This window comes from Plecotus auritus (genome assembly GCF_963455305.1).
Source record: "Plecotus auritus genome assembly, chromosome: 5".
Classification (NCBI taxonomy): domain Eukaryota; kingdom Metazoa; phylum Chordata; class Mammalia; order Chiroptera; family Vespertilionidae; genus Plecotus; species Plecotus auritus.
This window is the reverse complement of record NC_137776.1, coordinates 13,025,768-13,045,124: the sequence shown is the minus strand read 5'-3', so window position 1 is coordinate 13,045,124 and position 19,357 is coordinate 13,025,768. Positions and strand designations below refer to the sequence as shown.

Below are 19,357 nucleotides of genomic sequence, written 5' to 3'. Positions count from 1 at the left end.
AGTTTCTCCCATAGTCATTCCTCCAGAACAATAGAGATGGGTCACAGATGTAGCTAAAAGGAACACAGAAAGCACAGGAAAGGAAGTAGAAACTGGAGTGCAAGCACCCCCTGCTCAGAGATGCCCTACCTGTCCATCTAAAGCTGATCCTCTCCCCTATGGCCAGTATCAAACATTACATTACCTTAGTCAATTGCTTGTTAATTTTTATTGCTTGTTCTCCTCCGCCAGCTAAAGCATAAGTTCCCTGATACAGAAACAACTTCTCCACTTTCCTATATGCAGCACCTAAAACTACTTTCAGCATCCATCATAAATTTGTCATATGAATCAAAAGGAGAAACAAATGAGTAACAAAGAAAGAGGAGAAAAGAACTCATGTTGTAACAGAAAAATCTACTTCATTGATCCTAAAACAAAAGATTTAACCTTGTGACCTAGGCCTTTTGATACAGCTAAGGGCAGTAGAAAAGAAGTAGAAACTGACAGACCGCATGTCAATGGCAGTCATACATCCAACAAGTACGTGTTGAATTGTTACAACCATCCATGAACAAAATAGAGGAGAAAAACCGCATCCTTGGAAGAACAGAGCTTAAATTATCAGTGAGGAGGGAAAACAGGCAGTAATTAACAAACAACATAAACAATTAAGTGAAATGGTATGTTAGAAAGCAATGTGATCTGGCAGGAAAAAAAAACGAATAGGGTAAGGAGGGTGGGGTACAGAGGACTTATATTTTCAAGTAGGGTGTCAGGTCAGGTCGTATTGAAATGAGGACATTTGAGCAAAGACTTGAGGAGGAAAGTCAGTGGCGGCCTGGAGAATGGAAATCGGTTCTTCCAACAAGTATCTGTACCCCCGGGGCAAGTCCATTTGCAATCACAGCTCAGAAAAAGAGTCCCTTAGAGGAGTCCCTTATGTGGGCATAGAAATGGGGGGGGGGGGGGTCAGTCCACTGGTCAAATTGAATAAGCATGGCAGGGACATGAAAATACCAAATGGTAGAAACTGCCTGTCTAGTCTCCCCAAAAATGCCTTAAAATTTTCACAACACAAGACTGTCCAAATATATTATCCCTTTCTAAAATATATATACATATATATATTTCATTGATTTCAGAGAAGAAGGGAGAGGGAAAGAGAGAAACATCAATGATCGAGCCCACAACCCCAGGCATGTGTCCTTGACACCAATCGAACCCGGGACCCTTCAGTCTGCAGGTCTATGCTCTATCCACTGAGTCAAACCAGCTAGGGCCAAATATATTATCCTTTTTACAGGTTTCCCAATTGGTCAAAATTCTTTTGGATTACTTTGATATGTAAGCAAAAACACATAGTAAATTATCCCAAAATATTATTTTATAATAGTTTCTATATGTATATAGTATATCTATGTTTTACATATATAGTAAGAAATATATAGATATATATTACAAATGTGTATATGGGCACAAACATGTAGGTGGATATAATTCACATTCAATAGCAAAGCATATTGAGACCAGTTTTGTATAGACAAGAAATACCATTCTTTGAAAATGAGCATAGTAGCCTTTGATATAAAGTAAAAGCAAGCTAATTTTTCTAGGAAAATTATGAATTCCTAGTATCTAAAATATGAAAACCAAGCCCTTCATATAGCCAATTAGCAATAAAGAAAAGTGCTATTAGTTTCCTATTGCTCCTGTAACAGCAAACTTATTGTTAAAGCAACACATATTTATTATATTATAGTTTTGTAAGCTCAAAGTCTAATGAAGGTCCCACTGGCTTAAAATCAAGCTTTGACTCCCTTTAAAACTACCTCATAAGCATACTTTCTTTATCCTTCTCTGAAATCTCTAAAAGTCTCCTACATGCATAAAGGCAGAGTCCAAAACATAAAAGGCATAGAATAAGTGGGAATATAAAGATTCTACTACAGCCCTAGCCGGTTTGGCTTAGTGGATAGAACACTGGCCTGCGGACTGAAGGGCCCTGGGTTCAATTCCCGTCAAGGGCAAGATGTGTTTCTCTCACACTGATATTTCTTTCTGTCTTTCCTTCTTTCTTCCACTCTCTCTAAAAATCAAAGGAAAAATATCCTCATGTGAGGATTTAAAAAAATAAAGATTCTACTGAAAAAGCCTTTTCACTATTTGTGAGTCCCTGGAAGGCAGGGGCTGACAAAAACAAATAAAAGAAAACACACTCAAATTTAAGATTATAAGAGAATCAACTATAAGACATGTAACAAAGATGAAAACATGGAGGAAGAAACAGTAAACTAGAAAAAACGAATATATAGGGTGTCCCAAAAAATGTATACATACTTTAACAGCTAGTTGCTCAGTTTTAAAAATGAAATTTATTTTAATAAACACTGCCTTTATAATTATTAAAAGTGTGCATATGCATTTTGGGGACAACCTATAGTTTCTGCATGTGTTGAATTTGAGATGCTTCCAGTTGATTAAGGTTAAGCTATCTAATAGGGAGATTAAAATACGGGAATGGAGCTTTAAAAAAAAAGATTAGGACTAAGACATATGAAATTGTAAGTCAAATGTACAGAGTTAATACTTGGAGTCAAGAAAATCATAAAATACCTGGAGAGTTAGAGAAAAATTTTATGGAGTATATCAAAAACAGAGCTAAGAGGTAAATTTATAGCATTGATGCATTAGAAAAGAAGAAAGATCTAAAATCAATAATCTAAGTTTTCATGGTAGGAAACTAAAAAAAAAAAAAAAAAAAAAAAAAAAGAGCAAATTAAATCCAAAGTATGCAGAAAAAAAAAAAAAAAAGAAAGAAAAATTGAGCAGAAATCAATGATATTGACAATGAGAAATCAATAGAGAAAAATTGATGAAACCAAGTTGAATCTTTTAAAAGACCAATAAAACTGATAAGCCTTTTGGACATGCTAACTAAGAAAAAAGAGAGAACTCAAATTACTAATATAAGAAATGAAAGAAGGGACATCACTACAGCTCCAATGGACATAATAAAAATAATAAAGAAATATAAACAACTCTATGACCACAAATTTGTAACCTAGATGAAATGGACCAATTCTTTAAAAGACAATCTGTCAAAACACAGAAAACAATCAATAATCTGAAGAGGACAATATATATTAAATAAGTTGATTTAATAATTAATAACCTTCCAAAACAGAAAGCACCCAGAACAGATGGGTTCTTTAACGAATCAAATGCTTATAGAGAAATTATACAAATTCCTACAATTGCTGTCAAAGAACAGAAGTAGAGGGAATATTTCGTAACTTATTCTATAAGGCCAGCATTACCCTAATCCTAAACAGTTGGAAACATTATAACTGCAAACCAATCTCTTTCATGAACATATGTGTAAAAATCCACAGCAAAATATTAGCAAAGTGAATCCAACAATATATAAAACTGTACACCACGACCTCCAACTAAGATTTACCCTAGGTATGAAAGCCTTGGTTAACAGTCAATAATCAATTAATGTAATCCATCCTATCATTAGGCAAAAAACAAATATCAAAAAAATCACATGATCATAACAATAAATGTAGAATACCCAGTCATTAAAAAAACAAAAACAACAACAACACAAAACTCTCAGTATATTAGGATTAGAGGGGAACTTCCTCAACTTCATAAAGAACATCTATAAAAATTACCTAATTTTAATCTTTACTCTCATCTCTCTAGGCCAGGGGTGGGCAAACTTTTTGACTCAAGGGCCACAATGGGTTCTTAAACTGGACCGGAGGGCCGGAACAAAAGCATGGATGGAGTGTTTGTGTGAACTAATATAAATTCAAAGTAAAGGAGTGGAGGGGAGAGCAAGAGAACCCTCCGCTCTTTCGGTTCCGCGGGCAGAATAGAACAGCCGAACGGGCCAGATCCGGCCCGCGGGCCATAGTTTGCCCATGGCTGCTCTAGGCTCAACTCAGAGAATAAATTTCTCCAATTAGAATTACCTTCTCCTTTTACTCTGACCCCACATTACCTTGCTCATGCTTTGCTTATATCTATTTCATTTTGCCTCTATGATCAGTTGTTAGCATGCTTCTTTCTCAAGTGTATGTACAATGTCTTCATCTTCTTAATATAGTCCCTTTACTTCCCCTCCCAAAGAGCCCAGTCCAGAATTATAAAACCAGCATGAGTTCAACAAGCAGCAAAGTCAATTACTGGTGACTGCCATACAAATAATACCCTATCCTATATAATAAAGAGCTAATATACAAATGGTTGTCACACCCTCACGCCATCACGACATAATGGCTCAGACTCTCAACACTGAGGAGAAAGGAATGGGGACCAGCCAGGCACAAATGAGCTCGTGAGAGAGGAATGGGGACCAGCCAGGCTGTGGCCCAGGATGGGATAAGCTGCCCGCCTCGCGGTCCCGGGCGCCTTTGGCTAGGGCTGTGGCATGGGAGAGGGACAAGCCGCCCACCCCACAGTCCCAGGCACCTTGGCTGCAGCCCCAGCAAAGCTGCCCGCCCACGGTCCCCTGTGGCTGCTGCTGCGGCCAGCCCGGGTGAAGCCAGCCTGGGTCCTGGGTGCCTGCAGCCGGCCAGAGGGAGGGATGCCCGGTTCCCGGGTGCAGGGCAAGGCAGAGGTGGTTAGGGGTGATCAGGCTGGTAGGGGAGCATTTCAGGGTGATCAGGCAGGTAGGCAGAGGTGGTTAGGGGCAATCAGGCAGGCAGAGGTGGTTAGGGGCAATCAGGCAGGCAGAGGTGGTTAGGGGTGATCAGGCAGACAGGCAGGCGAGTGGTTAGGAGCCAGTGGTCCCGGATTACGAGAGGCAGTCAGACATCCCCCGAGGGGTCCTGGATTGGAGAGGGTGCAGGCTGGGCTGAGGGTCTTCCCTGTCCCCTTCACCCCCCCCCGCCCCCCGTGCATGAATTTTGTGCACCAGGCCTCTAGTTTAGAAATAAGAATGGTTAGGACCAGGGTAAGTTCAAGACAGGAAATCTGCACTACTAGGCAACAGGAAACACTCAATCACCATTCAGTAAATAGTTACTCAACAGTTTTAGGCTCTATGCAAAGACCAAGTCACAGTCACAGAATTCTTGAAGAGTTTGCCACTTCTCACATATTGCCCAAATGTTCCCACAATGCCCTCAAAACCCTCTAAAACTTGGTAAGAACTACATCAATGAATGTCAATGGTTAATGCTAAATCTCATTTCCCAGTAATTCTATTTCCTTGCAATACTGTTTTATTATGAAAATTATCAGTTAGATGTCATGGACTGATTCATCAAAGTAGGCCTTTAATCAAATTACTTCATTTTGCAGATGAGGAAACTGAGGCCCAGATTAATTGAACATATTCCCTATGGTCACAAATTTGGCCTCTGGCAGAGCCAAGATCATAGCACAATTTTTCTGAGACGTGGTCTAGTGAGTTGGCTCATGCTCTGTGTAAATTAGAAGGGTTCACAGGCATGGATAGTTGGAATGATAAGAATTTTATACCCACTGGTTGATGAATGTGGCTCACTTCCTCCAAAATAAGGAAATTTGCCATTGGGTGTGGGGCCACAGCCCTGAACCAGATGGCACAGGAACGCCATGCCAGGAAGATTATACGTGTTCTGTTGGCAGAGCCCTTGCAGCCCTTTTAACAGGAGCCAAACAGCTGTCGGGCGGGGCATTTTGGGGTAGACTTCTGCTTTCATAGGGTCAACAGCATAGCCTATTCTTCAAGACTATGCCATCACCATTCACAAATTTTAGATAGATGATAGATAGGTAGATAGATAGATAGATAGATAGACAGATGATAGATAGATAGATAGAATTTTTTTTTCAAATCCTAAACTGGGGACATTTTGTACTTTTCAAAGAATTTTAAAAGTCTGTATTAAAGAACAAAGTAAAAAAAATCAAGAAAATCACAGCCATAAACACAATTAATTAATACACTGCAGGGTTTTAAGAAGCCACCCCTCCCAAGATTCTTTTTTTTTGTGCTATAAATATTTAATACATGAATAAAGAGATTAAACAAAACAATCATTTCAATCAGTTATCAAATTTCTTTTTTAAAATCTTTATTATCGAAAGTATTACATTATATCCCCCTTTTTCCCCATTGACCCCTTCTTGCCCACCCCTGCCCCCCTCACCCTTAACTCAGGCCTTCACCACCCTAATTGTCTGTGTCCATGGGTTATGCATATATGCATACAAGTTCTTTGGTTGGTCTCTTTCCACCCACCCACCCTTGCCTTCCCTCTGAAATTAGGCAGTCTGTCTCATGCTTCCATGTCTCTGGATCTAATTTGTTCATCAGTCTATTTTGTTCATTAGATTCCACATATGAGATCATGTGATAATTGTCTTTCTCTAACATTTCTAAATCAGCACAAACATTGTCTCTGTAATCTTCTTCATGAGAGCAATGCTAAAAGTTGCTAAAACTGAATCCAGCAAATACTTACATCAAATATTTACATATACCAAAGTTCCTATTAAATGCAGGCTTTAAAATGAATGCCCAATAAACATAATAAAAAATAGGGTAAAGAAAGGGAGAGAGCTAGAGGATACTGATCACTCCTTGAACTGCCTCATTCTCCCTCATTCTGTATGTATTCACCAATAAGCACAGGAGAAAAATTCTTACTGCTACTGCCATCTGACATGCACATATCTAAAAAAAAACTATTACCCGGAAATATAGCCAAAGGAATAAGGCCTGCTAATGAGTTCATATTCTCAGAAGCTATTTGCCTTAGTTTCTTCAAAATGGATTTCGCCAGAGCCCATAGGAGCTTATAAGGAAAGTTCCTTAAAAACCAGAATCAATTTTTTAAATGGGAAAATAAAAATACCCTTTCATAAGTACTTTTATACAATGCATTACCATTCAGGCCACATTTTGGTATATCATGTCAAACAGGAAAATCAGCATTCTTCAGTACATTAGACCAATGAGCAAAAGTTCACTTTTAATGACTAACTTACAGGGAGAGTGGTGTGCATTTAGCTACGCCCAGCTGGCAAGAACTGTATTTGCTTTATGTATTTGCAGGCCACAATTTCTACAGTTCATTTGGTACATGCTCACATAATAGATACTCCTAGATGGAAATAAAGGAATTTCTCCATGACTTGGAAAAAGTCTAGCATATGAGAACAAGCAATTGATACTTTAATTTCATATTCAGTTTTATCACCCCAGGTATTTTTTGCCTTGTCATCTACTTTTGAGATTTGAAAAAAGAATAGAGATTCACAGCCTGGTGACTATCGTTAATAATACTGTATTGCCCATTTGAAAGTTGCTAAGAAACTAGATCTTAAAATATCTTATCATGCCGGGCTGGTGTGGTTCAGTGATTGAGCATCAACCCATGAACTAGGAGGTCACAGTTTGATTCCTAGTCAGGTCACATGCCCAGGTTTTGGGCTCGATCCCCAGTAGGGGGTGTGCAGGAAGAGATATTTTCTCTCTCACCATGGATATTTCTATCTCTCTTTCCCTCTCCCTTCCTCTTTCTGAAACCAATAAAAATGTATTTTTGAAAAAGATCTTACCATAAGAAAAAAAAAATCTGTAACTATGATGATGAATGTTAACCAGGTGTATTGTGGTGGTGATTTCACAATATATACAAATATCAAATCATTATGTTGTACATACATAACGAAATATACATCAATTATATTTCAACAATAAAAAATAGAAATTATCAGAATAAAACCTACCCATTGGTATGATTAACCAATGAGCAAACAAGTGATTAGAAAGTAATGAGGTTAGAATGTATCAAAGAAACAATGTTGGCCTCAGATTGTGTGTGGATCAAATAAAAATCCCATCTAATTAAGGGCCCTATTCTCTGAAAAACATGAGTTTATTTGCTGTCATGTTTGAATATTGAAAAAAAAGATTTATTGCATTTTGTTTCTCATCTGCTGTTCATTACATGAAGAAGTAAAAATCTGTTTTACAACTTTAGCTAATGCACACATGCCAAGCCACCACTTTTCTAAGGGCACCATTTCATTCTAGAATAATGTAACTGTATGTGACAGCTAAAACTAGGCCTGGTACATGTCTAAGTACCAAATGAATAAATATTGTAATTTTTAAAATAGTTGCTATCTATCGTTTGTGACACATTATGGAAACTGCTTCATTACACACAATGAGATTAATCTTCACTCCAACCTTTACAGGCAAACATCACTAACACCTTATACAGACGAGGAAAAGAAGGCTCCAAGAGGCAGCACACCTCACACAAGGTCCAGGAGCTGGTAAGTGGAGGAACCACACCTGGAGTGTGCAAGCCCAGGCCCAACCCCACTTGTCAAGTCCTTCACAGTCTATCCATCTACCTTCAATCTCATGTCCACATTTTAAAGTCAAAACAAGTTAATCAGTGAAATCGTTTTCTTCATTTGGTAAGGTCAACATAACTATCAGAAAAAATAGAGATGACACTAGCTTCCAGAAGTGTGCTTGCCCTTAGCACTTATATGTCACAGTATGGGTGTAAGTTCAACAAATACCTTTAAGTACCGACGCTGTAACCAAGGACAGGGTTACGGTTTCACCAAAGCAGCATTAAAATTTGATGGAAGGATGTCTGGACGCAGAGCTCAGGATACGCTATGGGAAACGTCAGGAAGATGAGTGAAACCCTCACAGCAGGATGGTAGGACAGGCACTGATGGGCAGGAGGGGATGGGTGAGCTAACAAGTAAGACCAGGCTGGGGATAAGGATATTGAGATTACAGCTCAGAAAAATCTCATGCTACCTACTCATAACAGCAAACTGAGAGGAAAAAATACCAAAATGTGGCAGATGCAAATGGAACTATTTGCTTAGTCTTGGTCCTTGGATAAAGGGAGAAAAGTAGCATATTCCACTTCTTCATGGTATATAATGAAGTCACGGTTTGGTAAAAAGATCTTTATGATAAGATTGGTGGTGATATTATTTAACATAATTCTGATTCATACAATGAAATATGTTAGTATTTGGAAAATCTGCATAACATCTTACAAATATTTTCCAAGGGACAATTGTGTGACATTACAAAATAATGTCTAAGTAAAAACATCCATTCAAAATTCAAGATAGACCAATGGATTTTAAGTTAATAGAGGATTCAAAGTTAATTGATATGGTTTCTGGTTTTTCCTTGCCAAAAAATCCTTAAACTACCATTTGTCGAGTTATGGTGTAATTATAAAAAAGAATATACACAATTTCCCAACTATATACCTACATGAGATATTTATATCTGTCTTCATAAACCTCAACCAAAGGAGCTTATCAAAAGAGACTGAATGCAAAAAGAAATCTGAGAGCCCAGCCATCTCCCATTAAGTAAGACATTAAAAAGGTATGTGAAAATGTAAATAAAAACACTTTTCTCACTAATTTTTTTGTTTTGAAAAATAGTTACTGCTCAAAAAAAATGTTATTTTTGTTAGCATGCAGTGGGTTTATTTATGAATAAAATGTTAAAATAATTGAGATGTCTCAGTTTTAATGTCTATTCTAAAATATGAGTAAATATAAGGCATATGACTTTAAGTTCATTGAGGTCCTCAAGGATTTAAGAGAGCAAAGAGGTCCTGAGACCAAATGTTTGAACACCCCTGTAGCAGAGAACTATATTCCAAAAGGAGATGAAGAAAGGGTGTCTGGTTATCATGGCTTATTCTGCCTCTAGTCATGCAGTACTTGGTTTGATTATTAAATGTCTTGGGTAGACTTTTTTTTTTTTAAAGGGAAAGCAAACTGTAGCTGGGTTCACTCTTGTAGGCTACAGAGACTCCAAGGCCTTCTACAGCAACATCTTTTTTTTTTTTTTTTTTTTTTTGCAGTATTATTTTGTATTACATTCAGGAGTATAGTATAGTGATTAGACAAACATACACTTTACTAAAGTGGTCTCCTCGATATTTTCAGTGCCCACACATCACTATACATAGTTATTACAATATTATTGACTATATTCCCTATGCTGTACTTTATATCCCCATGACTATTCTATAACTACCAATTTGTACTTAACACTCCTCCCAGGTATTCTTGTCTAGCAGGAGGGAGACACAGCAAGCAGGAATGGAGAAGTCCCATCAGCACCAGGGTCATGTCTGGTAGAGCGCTGAGCACTCCCATCTAGGAAGAATGATGTCACAGGATAATCTTTCCCAGGACATTCTTTGGGTGGTGAGATAGGGAGGAGGAAGGATTACTACCTGTTCCTAGAACCAACAAAAAGGCATGACTGAGGAGGAACGGAGAGCCTGAACAAGGTCCTTGGATTTACCAGTTATTCAGAAGAGTAATAACAGCCAAGTACTAGCCTGACTTAAAGGAGTCCTGGCCCAGCCAGCATGGTTCAGTGGTTGAGCATTGACCTATGAACCAGGAAGTCATGGTTTGATTCCCTGTCAGGGCCCATGCCTGGGTTGTAGGCTCAACCCTCAGTGTGGGGCATGCAAGAGGCAGCCGATCCATGATTCTCTCTCATCATTGATGTTTCTATCTCTCTCTCCTTCTCCCTTCCTCACTAAAATCAATATTTTTTTTAAAAAAGAGTCCTGACCTGTAGAAATAGCAGAGGAATTAGATGGCAGAACTCTCTGATCAAAGCATCAACATTCAACTACTCAATCAGAAGGAAGTATTCAGAATCTGTGAGGGAAGGAAATAAGGTTTAAACTCCTACTGGACTGCTCCCAAAGTTCTGTGACACTTTGAGAATTAATGGTTTCATTTTTGACATATCTCACAAAGCAACATTGCATGTTTTGCAAATTCATTCATTAATACTTTAAAATTAAAGTTATACTGAGTTAAGATCAAGCTAGATTTCAGTAGCACTTTTCCCTAGGATTTATAAAGGATCACACTCTTGCTATTATTAGCAGAAATTAATTAATTATGTTCCTAAAAGAAAATGAAGGGCAAAGGAAATGTCATGGGGATGGAGCAGGGGTGAGGTTACTGAACAGGAAAAGCAGTAACTTGTTTGAACATCATTTAGTACAGGAGTAGTCACTTCACAGATACACTTTGGGAACTTTTCAGAGCCCAGATGAGCACTTAACTAGATGTCACTTGATCTACTGATGATTTATTATATACCATCTGAACTCCTGCCAGCAACAGTATTGACATAACAGTATGTTAGCATCTTTTTTAGAGGCATACATTTCTATGTCTTATTTATTTTCCTGCTCCCCTCCAACTTTGCATATTAACTGGCAAGCTATAGGTATTCAATAAAATAACTTTCTTTGTTTTAAATGTTTAATGACTGGGGATGGAAAGTGAATATATTTCTCTTTAGGAGACTTGGAAGTTAATTATTGCTTTTCAAAAAAAATTTGCAAAGACCAATTGGAAGGAGATGGTTAATTGCAATGATAAACATGGTTGAAATGGAAACTATTGATTGAAGGAGAAAATCTTCAGACCAAGGGAGACAAGACAAGGGATGGGAATTTATAATTTAGAGGATCCAATATTCAATAAACATTTCTTGAATGGCATCTTCCCTAAGGAGAACAGATGAAGAGCAAGTACATTATCTGGAGACTTTCCCTGAGAGCAATCAGCAAGCACTTCACACCTCTTCTCACGCAAAGATCTTCAAGGTTGGAGGTGAGTTATCTGTAGGGGCTTTTTCAAGTAGAACCACATTGCTCTGAGGCCCCTACATAGACAGCCAATAGGTTTAGCTCAGAGTCTTCCAATCTGAGAAAAAGGATGACATTACTGTTAGAATTATATTAAACAGTGACAGTTGCCAGTTTATGCTTAGTGTGATAAGGAACTTTGGCTTGGACCTAGGTGTTGTATTGTAATCTTTTTCATAAATAATACCCACTGTTTATAAAGACAGATTAATGTTAGTGACTATGGCTATTAAATAATGTATGAAAGCACTTCAGATGATGATAAAATGGTCTCGATGCTACCATCCACATGTAGTTTAGTCTGGATCATAGTGCAAACCACAGTCTGACCCATAAAAGTGTTTCGCTTGATTTGCACAGTATTTTAAATATAGGAAATTTTGCATAGAAATCTGATTTTCCAGCAGCCACTAAAAAAACAAAAAAACAAACAACATGTAATCTGTCAAAACTGGGCCTGCATTTCAGTGTAAAGTAATCACTGCACACAGGTGCACACACACACATAATCTGTGTGTCCTCCACATGGCCAGTCTCAAACACTCCTTAATGCCTTCACACAGTCTACCTCATTCATTTGCCTTCCCTGTCCAGCTCCCTTGGGGTTGAGTTAAAGACCCCTGGCCAGGACAGCTGTTTCATAAATAAAAGAGGTTCCCTCTTCCCAGCGCCAGCCACGGAAAGTGCCAGGTGAGAATACAGAAAAAAATGACTTTGAGGCTATCTTTGTGAGCCAAACATTAGTGTAATGGAATGCAACACTACTGTCCAATTTTGTCAAAATTACTAGGATTCTTCCAACTAAGTAATAGAAAGCTAAAATATCTGCTATTGATTATTCCTGAGGTCAAGAGCATTTCATAACACTCAAAGCAGTAACATATCTAAGAATGCAAATTGAGGACTTAGCATTTTCTGACATCAGCATATATACACTCTTACAGCCCGAGAATGCTAAAACATCTCAGACAGCATAAGAGCTGGCCTGGCTACTTAAACTTTCAAGGACTAAGCCATTTGCTATACATACCTTCAAAGAAATGGAACCTAGGTAGTGCATTTTAATACCCAGAAGCTTTTAAATGTCTGCAAAGATCATGAGGATTGATTGGGCACTTGACTGTTTCTTCGCATAAGTTATTAGATAGGAATAAAATACTCATAGACACATTGATAATAGCAGATTGCACCATGGAAATAAAAGTTGGGATCCTTCAATCTGATGACTTCTGTTGGATCCTGGAGACCAAGTGTTTTTAATAGTAGTAACTCACATAATGGAAATGAATAATAATTATTTGAAACTAACATGAGCATTACCCATAATTTCTAGAAATCTATCTAAATGATAAGAATGGTATCTAACTTGTATTAACTTCTCCAAGGTTTGAAAGTAAAAGAAAAATAACTGTCCAGGGCATCATCTGGGGGTTCTGCAACAACCTTCCTTTTACCAGTCTTCCAACTCGAGGTCACTGGAAAAGAATGATCTCTCATATTTACAAGAGCCAATGGCTTGCATAGTGACTACACACAATGAAGAAACTACTTCTCAGAATTTTTTTCAGGCTATTTATTCACTAAGACCAAGAGATGTTTTAAAAACTTAGGGGCAATAATGAATAATCCTTTTTATGTTGTGCAGAATTCAATGAAGTAGGTAGGAAATTTGTATCTATGGAAATGTGAAAGAAAATGTATAAACCAACTCCACACCTAGCACTCAATCCTATACTTACTATTTAAAGCAACTCTAGTTTGCCTGTTCTCTTATGCAATATTTTGACAGGAAGAATTTTAGTAAGGGGGTCCTTCTTAATGTTTAATCTTCAAAGTGTCTTTGAATAAAGGTCAAAATATGAAATTCCATCATGTCCCAAATGCAAAATGGAAAGTTAATGTCATCTAGCAATCAGAAAAATTATCTGCCATAGTATATTATTTTATAATAGTTACACATTTGTCTTTCTTTGCCAAATAGGTTTGAATCATGTTTAAGTCATTCATTGAATCATTCATAACTTCTAGTACAGGGCTTTGCACCTAGAGGTGTCAGTTAAATACTTAAATACTCCCCAAACATAGAAAATATGAAAAGCAAATGTGTGTGTGTGTGTATATATATGTGCGTGTGTGTGTGTGTGTGTGTGTGTGTGTGTATATATATATATATATATATATATATATATATCTCCTATCTAATAAAAGAGTAATATGCAAATTAACCTTCACTCAGCTACACCCACAAGCCACGCACACCAGCCACGCCTACCAGCCAATCAGGAGCGAATATGCAAATAAACCCAACCAAGATGGCTACCGCCACAGAGAGCAGGAGGGAGGCATGGGTTTCCCCAGCAATGGAGGAAGCCAAGCTTTCCGCCTGCCCTTACTGGCCTAGGCCTCCACTCAAGGCTACAAAGTTTCAATGATAGAAGATACATAAACCCAAACAGAAATGGCGGCAGCCATGGAGCTGTAAAGAGTAGGAGGCTAGGGTTGCCCGCGGTGATGGAGGAAGCCAAGCTTCTGCAGCTCTGGCCGGCCCAGGCCTTGCTTAAGGCTACAAAGTTTCAATTATAGAAGATACATAAATCCCAACAGAAATGGCTGCCACCATGGAGCGAGCAGGAGGCTTGGCTCCGCTCCAGGCTACAAAGTTTCAATTGTAGAAGATAAATAAACCCCAGATACCAGGGCCTCCACTTGGGTTGTCAGGGGCATGGCCAGCCTGCAAACCACCACAGGCCCCTCGCCCAGGCTGCCCCATGCCCCAAGGGAACCCCCACCCTGATCCGGGACACCCTTCAGGGAAAACCAGCTGGCCCCCACCCGTGCACCAGGCCTCTATCCTATCTAATAAAAGAGTAATATGCAGATTGACCACCACTCCAGCACACAAGATGGCTGCCCCCATGTGGTCAAAGATCCTGCCCCTATGTGGACACAAGATGGCCACCACAAGATGGCCAGCAGGGGAGGGCAGTTAGGGGTGACCAAGCCGGCAGAGGAGGGAAGTTGGTGGTGACCAGGCCTGCAGGGAAAGGCAGTTGGGAGGGACCCAGGCCTGCAGGGGAGAACAGTTAGGGGTGACCAGGCCTGCAGGGAAAGGCATTTGGGGGGGGGGGGGGGCAGGGCTGCAGGGGAGGGCAGTTAGGGGTGACCAGGCCTGCAGGGGAGGGCAGTTAGGGGTAATCAGGCTGGCAGGGGAGCAGTTAGGCATCAATCAGGCTGTCAGGGGAGTGGTTAGGGGGTGATCAGGCTGGCAGGCAGAAGCGGTTAGGGGCAATCAGGAAGGCAGGCAGGCGAGCAGTTGGGAGCCAGCAGTCCTGGATTGTGAGAGGGATGTCCGACTGCCCTCGAGGGGTCCCAGATTGGAGAGGGTGCAGGCTTGGCTGAGGAACAACCCCCCTCCCCCATGCACAAATTTCATGCACTGGGCCTCTAGTATATATAAAGAGAGAGAGAGAGAGAGAGAGAGAGAGAGAGAGAGAGTCAGAAAGCTCTTATATTTGAATTTTTAAATTAATAAATATTTTGTAAAGCTTCTTGAGTTTTAACAGCATGTGCCTTAGCTTAGCAAACTACATCATTGAAATAAAGTAATGGAGGCAAATTATGACAATATATACTCCTTAAATTAGTACAGTGAAGAGTTTCAATTAATTTTGCTATGTGTTCTAAGTATGATTTTCAGACAAATACTCATATGTAAGTGAATAATCATGCTCTCATTTGTTTGTTTCATCTAATTAGTTGGAAAAATACAGCCTAAAAAAAAAAACAGGATTTAGAAAGATTTAAGCATAGCCTTCATTAAGCTTGCAACCATTTCCAAGTCTTTTCAATGTACTTTGGTTTCTCCAGCAAGAATAAAGTTATTAATCATCATTCTTAATAATAAGAAATGAAGATTAAGTATAAACAAGTGTGAAATGATAAGGAACACATCTGGAGTAGATTCCTCTCCTTCTCCTCTACTTTCACTGAGTATATCTTAGGGAATGGAAACCAAGAGCAGAAACATAATTTTACTGGTTCTGAATCTTTGAAAGGGAGTTCAAATGTGCCTTTTTATGTTTATACCCTATTTCTTGGGGAGGAATATTTTTGTTTTATGAGTATCATATGAATATATGGCAAATACATGCAGATCCAATTCTTAACATGAGTTATGATTTCATATACAATAAACCTCAGTTAGGATTCAATGTATTCTAATATTTTTAAATTGCATATTCTTAAAGAAAAAGACTATTTATCCTAGAAATAATCCTATGACAAGCCCTCCACTTTTTCTTTTATTAGTATACAATGTAAAAGTATTTTAAAATTTAATATTATTCAAACCATCTAACCAGGGAAGTATTTCTAATTTTGAAAAGTAAAACAAAAATATCTGCATTTATTTTTAAAAGAGTCATTAGAATTATTTTTCACTTTGAGTTAACACAACAGTAATAAATATTAATAAGTCTATTTTTGGTAAGTAAAGACTTTCAAGACCACAAATGAAGGTAAAGTGATCAGCAGGGCTGAAATTAAAAAAAAAGAAAAAAGAAAAGAAAAGATCAAACAAAAGCATTTGCTGGATATGTGTTCCGGGCCCTCTGGATAATGAAATGAAGGAATGATTGTCCCTGTCTTCAAGGAACTTTCTGTCCCTAAGTAGAGAGCTATCATCCCATGAAAACATAACACCACATTTGAGAAAGAGGCATCCTAGACAGAATTCAGGGAAGGTATGACTTGACTGGGTTTTGAAGGGTAGGCAAAGATCACTGGGCAAGGAGAACTATCAAAGCATTCTAAACTGAATGGGCTGTGTGAGCACAGGAGTAGAGAAAGGGACAAGCCCTATTCACAGGACAAACAAGTTAATTGGTGTTACTAAAGAATTCATGCAAGGGGCATGAGATCAGGAAGACTCCTTAAAGGCTGGTAATCTAACAGCACCAACACATGAAATGTTGGACAATGGACCTTTGACTTCAACCTCTCAATCAGGGTCATTTTTCTTTTTAATATTCTATCCTGGGGTTGGCTCCTGGAGGGGCTAGCAATCAATCTTTAATTTCATGCAACCATTGTATAAATGAACTTTCATTGGAAAAGGTGTCCAAGAATTTGCAGTTCCTAATTTGAACAAGTAGGCGATAGGTATTTTCTTTTACAACTTCTCTTAAGTGATATAAGGAGTCAAATTTGCAAGAACATATTCAGTTCTATTTTAGACATGCAAATATCTGAGGTGGCAGTGAGATATTCAAAGAATGACATCCTGCAAGTGTTTGGAGATGAGGGTGAAGTCCAGAACAAGACTAGAGCATTCATTGTAGGAAGGGAAGAGCTGAATCTCCTGGAAGAGGATAAGCAGATAAGATGAAGTCATACCTTTCTCCTTATACTACCCTTTACCTCTTTGCACACAATATGCCACAACTGCCTAATCCTCACAGCTCCCACCTACACAGTAACATTCAGTCTAGTCCAGTGGTCGGCAAACTCATTAGTCAACAGAGCGGCAAACCACGGCTCACAAGCCGCACGTGGCTCACAAGCCGCATGTGGCTCGCGAGCCGCAGTTTGCCGACCACTGCTCTAGAGGAATACCGGGATGATAGCTATAGCCTCATACAGATGTCTGTATGCTACTATTGCCATTGACAGGAATCAGAAAATTCCCTAATCACGCTAAAGAGTTTGCCAAGTAATTTTGGTGCAAGCTTCCTCATAACGATATCCATTTAATCATTAGGAAAAGCATACATCAGTAAATTCCTGCAGCTATTTCATCAGAAGCAACACTATAACTGTGTTTCAGTTTCTACCATGGCATGGGGAAAGCCTACCCCAGCACTGTGTTGTCTGCTCTGCTTATATCCTCGTCCCACTGCTCCTTCCTCCTGTGGTCCAATGGCTTCAGTGGGGGCCAATGAGCCAGGGTCTAAGTGTTGCAGAGACCAGTGCAACAATAGATACTTACATGAAGACAAGCTCAGATAGAATTCCATGTAGCTTTCCAAGGAATACTTTAAACCAAGAGGAAGCAAAGGACCAAATGGGCCAACCAGTCCCATATGCACAAGTTGTCAAGTTCTACCCTACCCTTAGGTTTATGTTTGAACCAACTTAATTTCTAAATAAGGTAAAGCTTTATTTAATAATTCAAGATAATTCAAGCCTCCAGATGTTTTTCTCTGAGATAGTTTGATGATTTCTTCTTCCCTCTCATATTTCTAAATAAAAGAGCATAAGTCATTTTGTGAATATTTCTTTTGATTTAAAGTCTTCCTTTTCAGGTTCTACAGAGAGCTGCCATGTCTAAAAGGGAAATTTTATTAGACATCAGTTTTGTTTTGAAGTTCAGTGGAGGCTGATTTCTTAGAAATTCAAGCATTGGAAAAATCATTGTGATAACTGGTACTAAGCACACTATTTTCAGTGTTCTAAATACTGGAATGGTTCCCACAGAATGGATTTTATTGCTGTAATTACAAAGTAATGATAATTATATATAAACGTGTTGTTAAACCAAGAGTATGAATTACAACCGTGGTGTGTCCAAACACAACAGCAGGCCTGACACACACAGTCAACAGATACTCAAAGAAACTCCGGTTCCTCTCCAAAAAAGGGAGGGGCTAATCTAAGCATTATTACATGTATCACACCAGGTTTAATTTACCACAGGCATGAACAACCATATGTATAACACTAATTTGGGTACAAACCATATGTATATCACTAATTTGGGTACAAATCAAGATTAAAAACAAACCAAAAAAACAGCTTTTCAACACATAAGTGCACACCTCACCTACCCCCCACTATTCCCTCTCAGGAGCCCTTAGCTCCACCTACACTTACCTTCTCATTACCCAAAAACACATTTTGCACATTCCTTCTTTCATTTGGACTAAATGTTACCAGTCCTTAAAAGCTCCAACGAAGCACCTGCTCATCCTTTCTTCTGCCAGCACAGAGCAGAGAGCTCTCTAGTCTAAATTCATATTGCATTTAGCCCTTGCTGCCTGTATTGTCCATTTAAAATGCACCATCTTCCTTGATAACCTTTTGTTTCTTAAAAGGGCAGGGCCCGTTCCTCCGGCTTCTTCAGTCACCCTTCTACACCTAGCACAGAGCCTCATGGCTTTGTAGATACGTAATGAATATTTGCTGACTGCCTACAGTGCAAGCATTCATCTTAGTGTGGTTCATTTGCTTACAATGGAGAGCTGGTGTATCAGTCAGGGTTCTGGCAAGAAGCAATGGCACCCTCCCAACTGAGTAATTCAAGAGAATTTAATGAGGGCCTATTTACAAATGTATGGGCAGGGTTTATGGTAACCAAGAAGGGACAGTGCAGTACGTCAGGTCTAGGAACAGGAAATGACCACACTCTGAATGGAAAAGGAGAGAGAGCAGTTACCAGGATCCTGGAGAGGGTTCTGTGACCTGAGATACACAGCCAACCTGGCAGGGAGGGAACCAAGATATGGATTACTCTACTCATTCTCTCCTTGTGCCTTATGTTCTCCCTCCGTGCACCTCCCACTGGCTGACCAGTTTGGAAGCCGGGCACAAGGGTACCTATTAATGCATTTTGGGAGGGTGACCACCTTCCCGGACCTGGGTGGTAAGGAAAAGGGTAAGTAAAGAGTGGATCTGGAAGAACA

At 39.0% G+C, this 19,357-nt stretch overlaps 1 protein-coding gene across 1 annotated transcript in view; it reads right to left on the bottom strand.

The window, feature by feature from the left end:
• The window catches only part of PARD3B (par-3 family cell polarity regulator beta), a 925,380-nt gene that overhangs the window by 826,918 nt on the left and 79,105 nt on the right, over positions 1-19,357 (bottom strand). The window lies entirely within an intron of this gene.